Raw genomic sequence first — 6,000 nt, 5'->3', positions numbered from 1 at the left:
AATTAGTTTCAGCATGGGGGTCAAATAAAGACAAACTGTTATTTGCAGTGATTGCCCTGGCAGTAATTGCTACTAGGCAGCAGTTGATTCACTGAGCACACGTGGGACAAACAGAAGGCTTGTAAGCATCAGTTTGTCTGGAGGAACATCTCCCTGTTCGACCTGGCCTCAGACAGCGAGCTAACTCTCGCTTTAATGATAATAATAAGGCTAACATGGTATAGCCTCTCTCCCTCCGAGCCCACAATTACTAGCCTGGAACACTGCGTACGCACACAGTCTGTCTGGGGACCAAGCCACTGGATAATTCTTGGTTACCTGTCGCAGCCACTTCTCACAAACACACTTAACATACAAAAAAAACAAAAAAAAAACTTTGACGGTTATGAACACACATGCACAGACATGCATTCAGAAACATGCAAGCACTGCACGTATGAATTAGCCAAACATGAGCAGGAAGCCAAACGTGGATTTGCAGCTAATTTTCCTGCCCAAAACGGTCTAGTTAAGTTGAAACCACTGCTGTTACCTCATCTCAAGGGGTCACTGAAAACCCCAGAGGGTATATGCATTCAGTGAGTAACAGGAAATTGCTGATGATGTTCTGTGATAATTAACAATAAAACAAAGGCAATTTTGGGAGTGTTTTTGTAGCTTTGTGTTGCTAGCACTATTACTCCCTTGTAATGCATAATAGAGACTGCTGACTGTGACTGCTAAAGCCCTGGCTCTCCCACATCCAGTGCTGACTGGGCTAGGAACTCTTTAGTTAAAAGCCTATGTTGAAGTTAGCTTGGAGATGATTCTTCTTCTCTATAAGCACATGAATTAAACCCAAGTTTAAAACAAGACGGCTTTCCTTGGTTGACTGACATTTTGGAGACAATATGGTTTGCACACTGTACTGCATGCACAAGCACTCCACAGAGATCGCTCTAAAGAGTCAGCGACTTATCTAATAATCACATGAGCTCGAGTACTTAGTACCAAAAAGGGCTGTAAATCCACATCATTATCGCACTTCATGTCACTTTTATGGCTCAGTAATAAGATGGCACTATCTTCTAATTTAGCATTATCTGGCTGAACATTCATCAGGTCCATCCTCATTGTGCACATGTCCCACTTATCTCAAACTATCTTGTTCCACTGCAGGTGGAAGTGAATTTTGTACTATTAGACAGAGTGGGTGGAAATATGTGAGGTCACTGGCCGTGTGCCGTTAGCCCTCAGTGCTCACGAATGAGCAATGTGGGCAGATTCAGGGAGGGCAGGCTGCACATAAAAGTATGAGCTACAATGCACATTAGAAACCAAAATCTAAAAAACATTATACATATTCTATATTTGTGAAAAAAATATGTATAAAGATTAAGATTTCTTTTAAGACCATAGCTTGACTCTTGCAGCTGTACAATAAGTCCAAATTGTTCAACAACAAACAAATTACTACTAATTTACAAGAAGCTAATATCATTATAAATGGTACGTAAGTATGAAAATGATTTCACTAATAACTTTAGAATTGACAAAAGTGGTTAATAGGATGAGTGGATCTACAGAGCTTTATGCAGATGTTTCTAAAATGTTTATTTCTTCCTGGTCATCTATACTGTATCTATCTATACTGCTTATCAGCTTTGTTTTAAGTGGTACAATATAACAGCAGATAAAAGCTCTTCCACAGAAGTTGTTTACATTGAAAAGCTCACGGCCATGGATGAACCCTGTTCCCTCTGTTCGCTCTCTCTGTCATATTTATTCATTTTATTTGACCTGCAGGAAATTCCTTTTTTGATCCATTAAGAGAAAAACCCTGCTTTTCATAGAAAGCTGTGGTTCTCGTAGAAGCAGAGTCATTCAACATAGTAATCCTACCTCCCACCACACACGCAGAGTTTCTCATCCGTGTACTTGCTTGGAGGCTTTGAATTTGGTTACACCGGCCAGAATTGTCAAGAGCACGTTTAGCCCTTTTAGATGTCAGCTGGCCTCAGAGCATGTACTTTTCTTTGATCCGTCCTGTAATAAACATCAGAATGATGAATGTTGGCCAGTCATAATATCATCTATGCTATTCCATCATGTTATATTGCATCATTGTGCATATGTTCTCCACTGTGGCACAGTTTACTGGTCTCCCATAGGCAGACCATTAATTGCTTGGCGCCTCTCAAGAAAAAAACAGGAAAAAAGCAAACAAAGAAACAGTTTTGTTAATAGCCTGCTGCTGTTGGCTGCTGATTTGGCCCAAGTAGTAATGCCAATTCTTTTGGAACACACACAAACATCATACTGCTACCCATCATTAGCAGGGGCTCCGTGAACACAAATGTGTTTGCTTGAGTCTATATTTGAATGTGTGTAAATGTATATGCACGCGTGCTTTCATGTGTGTTTGTGTATGCCTGACTGTTTGTTTATGTTTGTATACGTGTGAGTATATTGTATGTGTGAGTTTTCACACACTAGTGTGCCAGACTGGTGGCACTGTCATTATATTTAAGGGCACACACACACATACACACACATATACATAGTCTTTCAGTTGTGGCATTTTTGGACAACTTCCCATCTGCATTACTGAAGCATGAGAATGAAATTGACAGTCTTGGGCTGAAGGATGGCACAGCAAACACAAACAACTGCTGCCAGCTTCCATGGTAAGTCTCAACGGACAAAGGTTTGGGGCAGCCAAATGGCACAGTTGCAATGTCCTTCTCGAGCAATTTCCTCACAAATATTTGCACTCCTCTGTCATGTTTTTGTCTGAATGTGTGTGTGTGTGTGTGTGTGTGTGTGTGTGTGTGTGTCTGCATGTGGTGGTGCATGGGTTATAACAATATCTGAAATGTCTGTCATTTTTAGAAAAAGTGAAATTATGAGGGAATTGTATAAATTTGTGTAACTGTATTATGAGCATCAGGATCAGGAGATTCTGCGCACTATGCCAGTTTCCGAATCCTGTATATTTTACAACACAGAAAACGCAAGTTGCAGAAAAACAAGAAGGAGAAAGTTCAAGGGGAGGAAGAGAAAGAGAGCAACAGAAGGAAAGAACCCTGTAACCCCTGGGCCCTGGCGAGGGCCAAAGAAATGGAGCTTATCTTGTTTATATGGGGAAGATAAGTAGAATGCTCATCTGGCCAGAGAGAGAGGAACCTCCACCATAGCTGTGTGCTGACACTGTTCATTGGAGACTGGAGACTGGAGACTGGAGCCTGTTTATGTGTGTGTGAGCATGACAGCTGGACACACACGCTGGCACTCGCTCAACTGTTGCACAAAAGTCCAACTCAACACTTGTCATTCAAAAGCTCATAATAACATCCACAGGGATCTTTGTATGGTTTATAAAAATGGGAAAACACACAGACAGAAGTCAGCAGAAGTGGTTTTCTCCCACATGGCTGTTTTTGTTTTCTTCTAAATCAATCACTATTCTAATTTTTTATCGTTTCAGAGTAAGCAACTTCAAAAATAAAACTCTCGGTGTGGATAGAATTTTGCCAGGTGAATTTACCGTTGTCAGTTGAGAGATTTTAGTTGAACTGATGGCTCTTCCAGAGCTGCTCGTGTTGTTTATCTCTACCTGAACAGAAATAATATTGTCAGCCACTCCAACAGAGAGTCATCCAACAGAGTTATTTGAAGTGACGGATAGGTATGGATCATGGCCTGCCTTGTAATTAAGAGAGATTGCTATTTTCCCCACAGAATGGGCTCTCCTATCCTGATCTGTAATTATATGTTGTTCAAACATAGAGGGGAGTGTCCCTGGTTATTGTGCAGCCTGCTTTACGACCACAACAAGTGCCAGCATCACTGATTGTCTGCCGTTAGTATGAAAGTTTCAATTCTTTTCAGTTTTTCATTAACAATACAGGGTGTGAGTACGCAGCAGATTTGTTTATCTGCCACAGTTTTGCGCCCTTCACTGTCTTGCCTCTAATGTGTCTAATGGATTATGGCAGGAAAGCAGTGCTGTGTGTGTGTGTGTGTGTGTGTGTGTGTGTGTGTGTGTGTGCGTTGTGTGTAGTAGGTAGTGCCCCGGTGACCTCCACATAGTGACACAAACGTGCAACAATGATGAATGCCCTGATAGAGTGAAGTAAGGACACACCTGGATAATGTTAAAGTTAAAAACTCAGAAACCTTAAACGTTACAAGATGCTGACCTCCTTGTTTAATTAAGTGCAGCGTTCTGCTTTTAAACATTTACTGCCACCCACTTCACTCTTCCTGCAACACCTTCAATTAAATTTAGCCTTTAACAAATCCATGAATATTTCAGAATCAGCCAAATGAGATACAGGTCACTTCTGTTGGAAAATATATAGGTTTTGTGGGAGGATGTTTAAATTTTTATTTTGGAAGAAAAAGTGGACTCACTTAAAATGGAGTGGCCACAGAGTGTCACATTTGACCCCTGTGAATAAGTATAGCCCAGGCGGTCTGTGCACCACACGCAGAGTATATTTCAGTGTAAAGCTGTGACCCCCTTGTTTTCCAGTAAGAGGAAAATGTCATGCAATGACCCAGTGACCACACTAGAAACCACTTCCCCTTTTGTTATGATTTTGTATGGCTTAACCACCTCATTTCCCTTCTTCTTGTCGTCCAGAATACCGTCTACCCCACACATCTTGTCACATCCACTGCTGTTTCTGCCATCTCTGACAGACACCAAAAACCTCAAAATTACAAAACTTTACAAATGCGGCATCCAAAGTGCTCTGTGTTTAGTGTGTAAGTGGGCTGTATGGATCCTTGCTATGCTTGTTAGGACCAACGCTGATTGTGCAGTTTGTCTTTTTGTCACATCCTCACAAGGTTGAATTCAGATCTTGGATTTTAAACATCATTAACAGTGACTGTGCAATCACAACCAACATGAATAAGCATAGTTTTAAACATGGAGAAAATTCAATACTACTACGACACTTGTCTCCACACTTAGTACTTACTTAGTACAAAAATCCATTAAACTTCCACTTCATTGTTAATATGTCAGAAGGTACGGTTACATAATTAAGCCTCCTCGCAGCTCCTGGTTGATTAGGAATTAACAATTAGATAGTTTTGTGGGGCGCTGAAGAAACACAATCCCCTCTTTATACTCTGGCTCTGCTGCAACCACCTCAGAGCCCTTGCAAGGATGTAGATTGAATTATTTTTTTACATTATGAAAGTAAGCTCTTTGGGAAACATTAGCAAAATGGTTATGTTTCAGTGTAATTAATAAGAGAGACAGAGAGAGAGAGACACACACACAGAGAGAGAGAGACAGAGAGAGAGAGACAGAGAGAGAGAGAGAGAGCAGTGGACGGTCAAGCCCATACACACCACAAACAGAGGAGTTATGACTATTTCAGGGGGCCAGTACAGTTTGTCCTGGCCATAGAGGTTCTGTGGTATGACCCCCTTTCCCCCTCTCTCTGTCTCTTTCTTTCAATCACATTCCCCTCTCTCCATCCCTCTTTTCAGTCCACAGCAATTAGAGAGGCAAAGTGGGAAAAGAGGAATGTGTGAGCACGCTTTGTGAGGATTGGGAGAAAGAGAGAGCGAGTACAAGAGAGAAAGTGAGAGATAAAGAGAGAGGGAGAGATGAGAGAGACACAGAGGAGGGGAGGAAAAGAAAGGAGAGGAGGCCTGTCTTAATTGGCCTGTGTGGCCACGCTGGGCTGTGATGGTCTCGGCTTGCCAAACCCTGTGCCTCAATAGTTGGCCTGGCCTTACATGCATCCCGTGCATCCGGCCAACCACAACTAACTGTAGTATGCTCTTTGGCAGTTTCCAATGTCAGGCCTGGGAGAGTTGTGCCACCCACATCTACACTCCTCTCTACAGTTCAGGAGGCCTCTGGTGGGGATGGATGCGAGGGTTTTGGTTTATGGTTTATTTGGCTCCACCAGTTTAGGTTGGGGTGGCATTTCTGTGCTCTCTCTGTTGTTTACTTATTTAGGATAATGTTATAGTGATTTTAAGCCTAGGTTC

Source organism: Larimichthys crocea, chromosome XXI (assembly GCF_000972845.2).
Source record: "Larimichthys crocea isolate SSNF chromosome XXI, L_crocea_2.0, whole genome shotgun sequence".
In the NCBI taxonomy this organism is placed as follows: Eukaryota; Metazoa; Chordata; class Actinopteri; family Sciaenidae; genus Larimichthys; species Larimichthys crocea.
The sequence above is the reverse complement of the archived record's forward strand: the minus strand, read 5'-3'. Positions refer to the sequence as shown.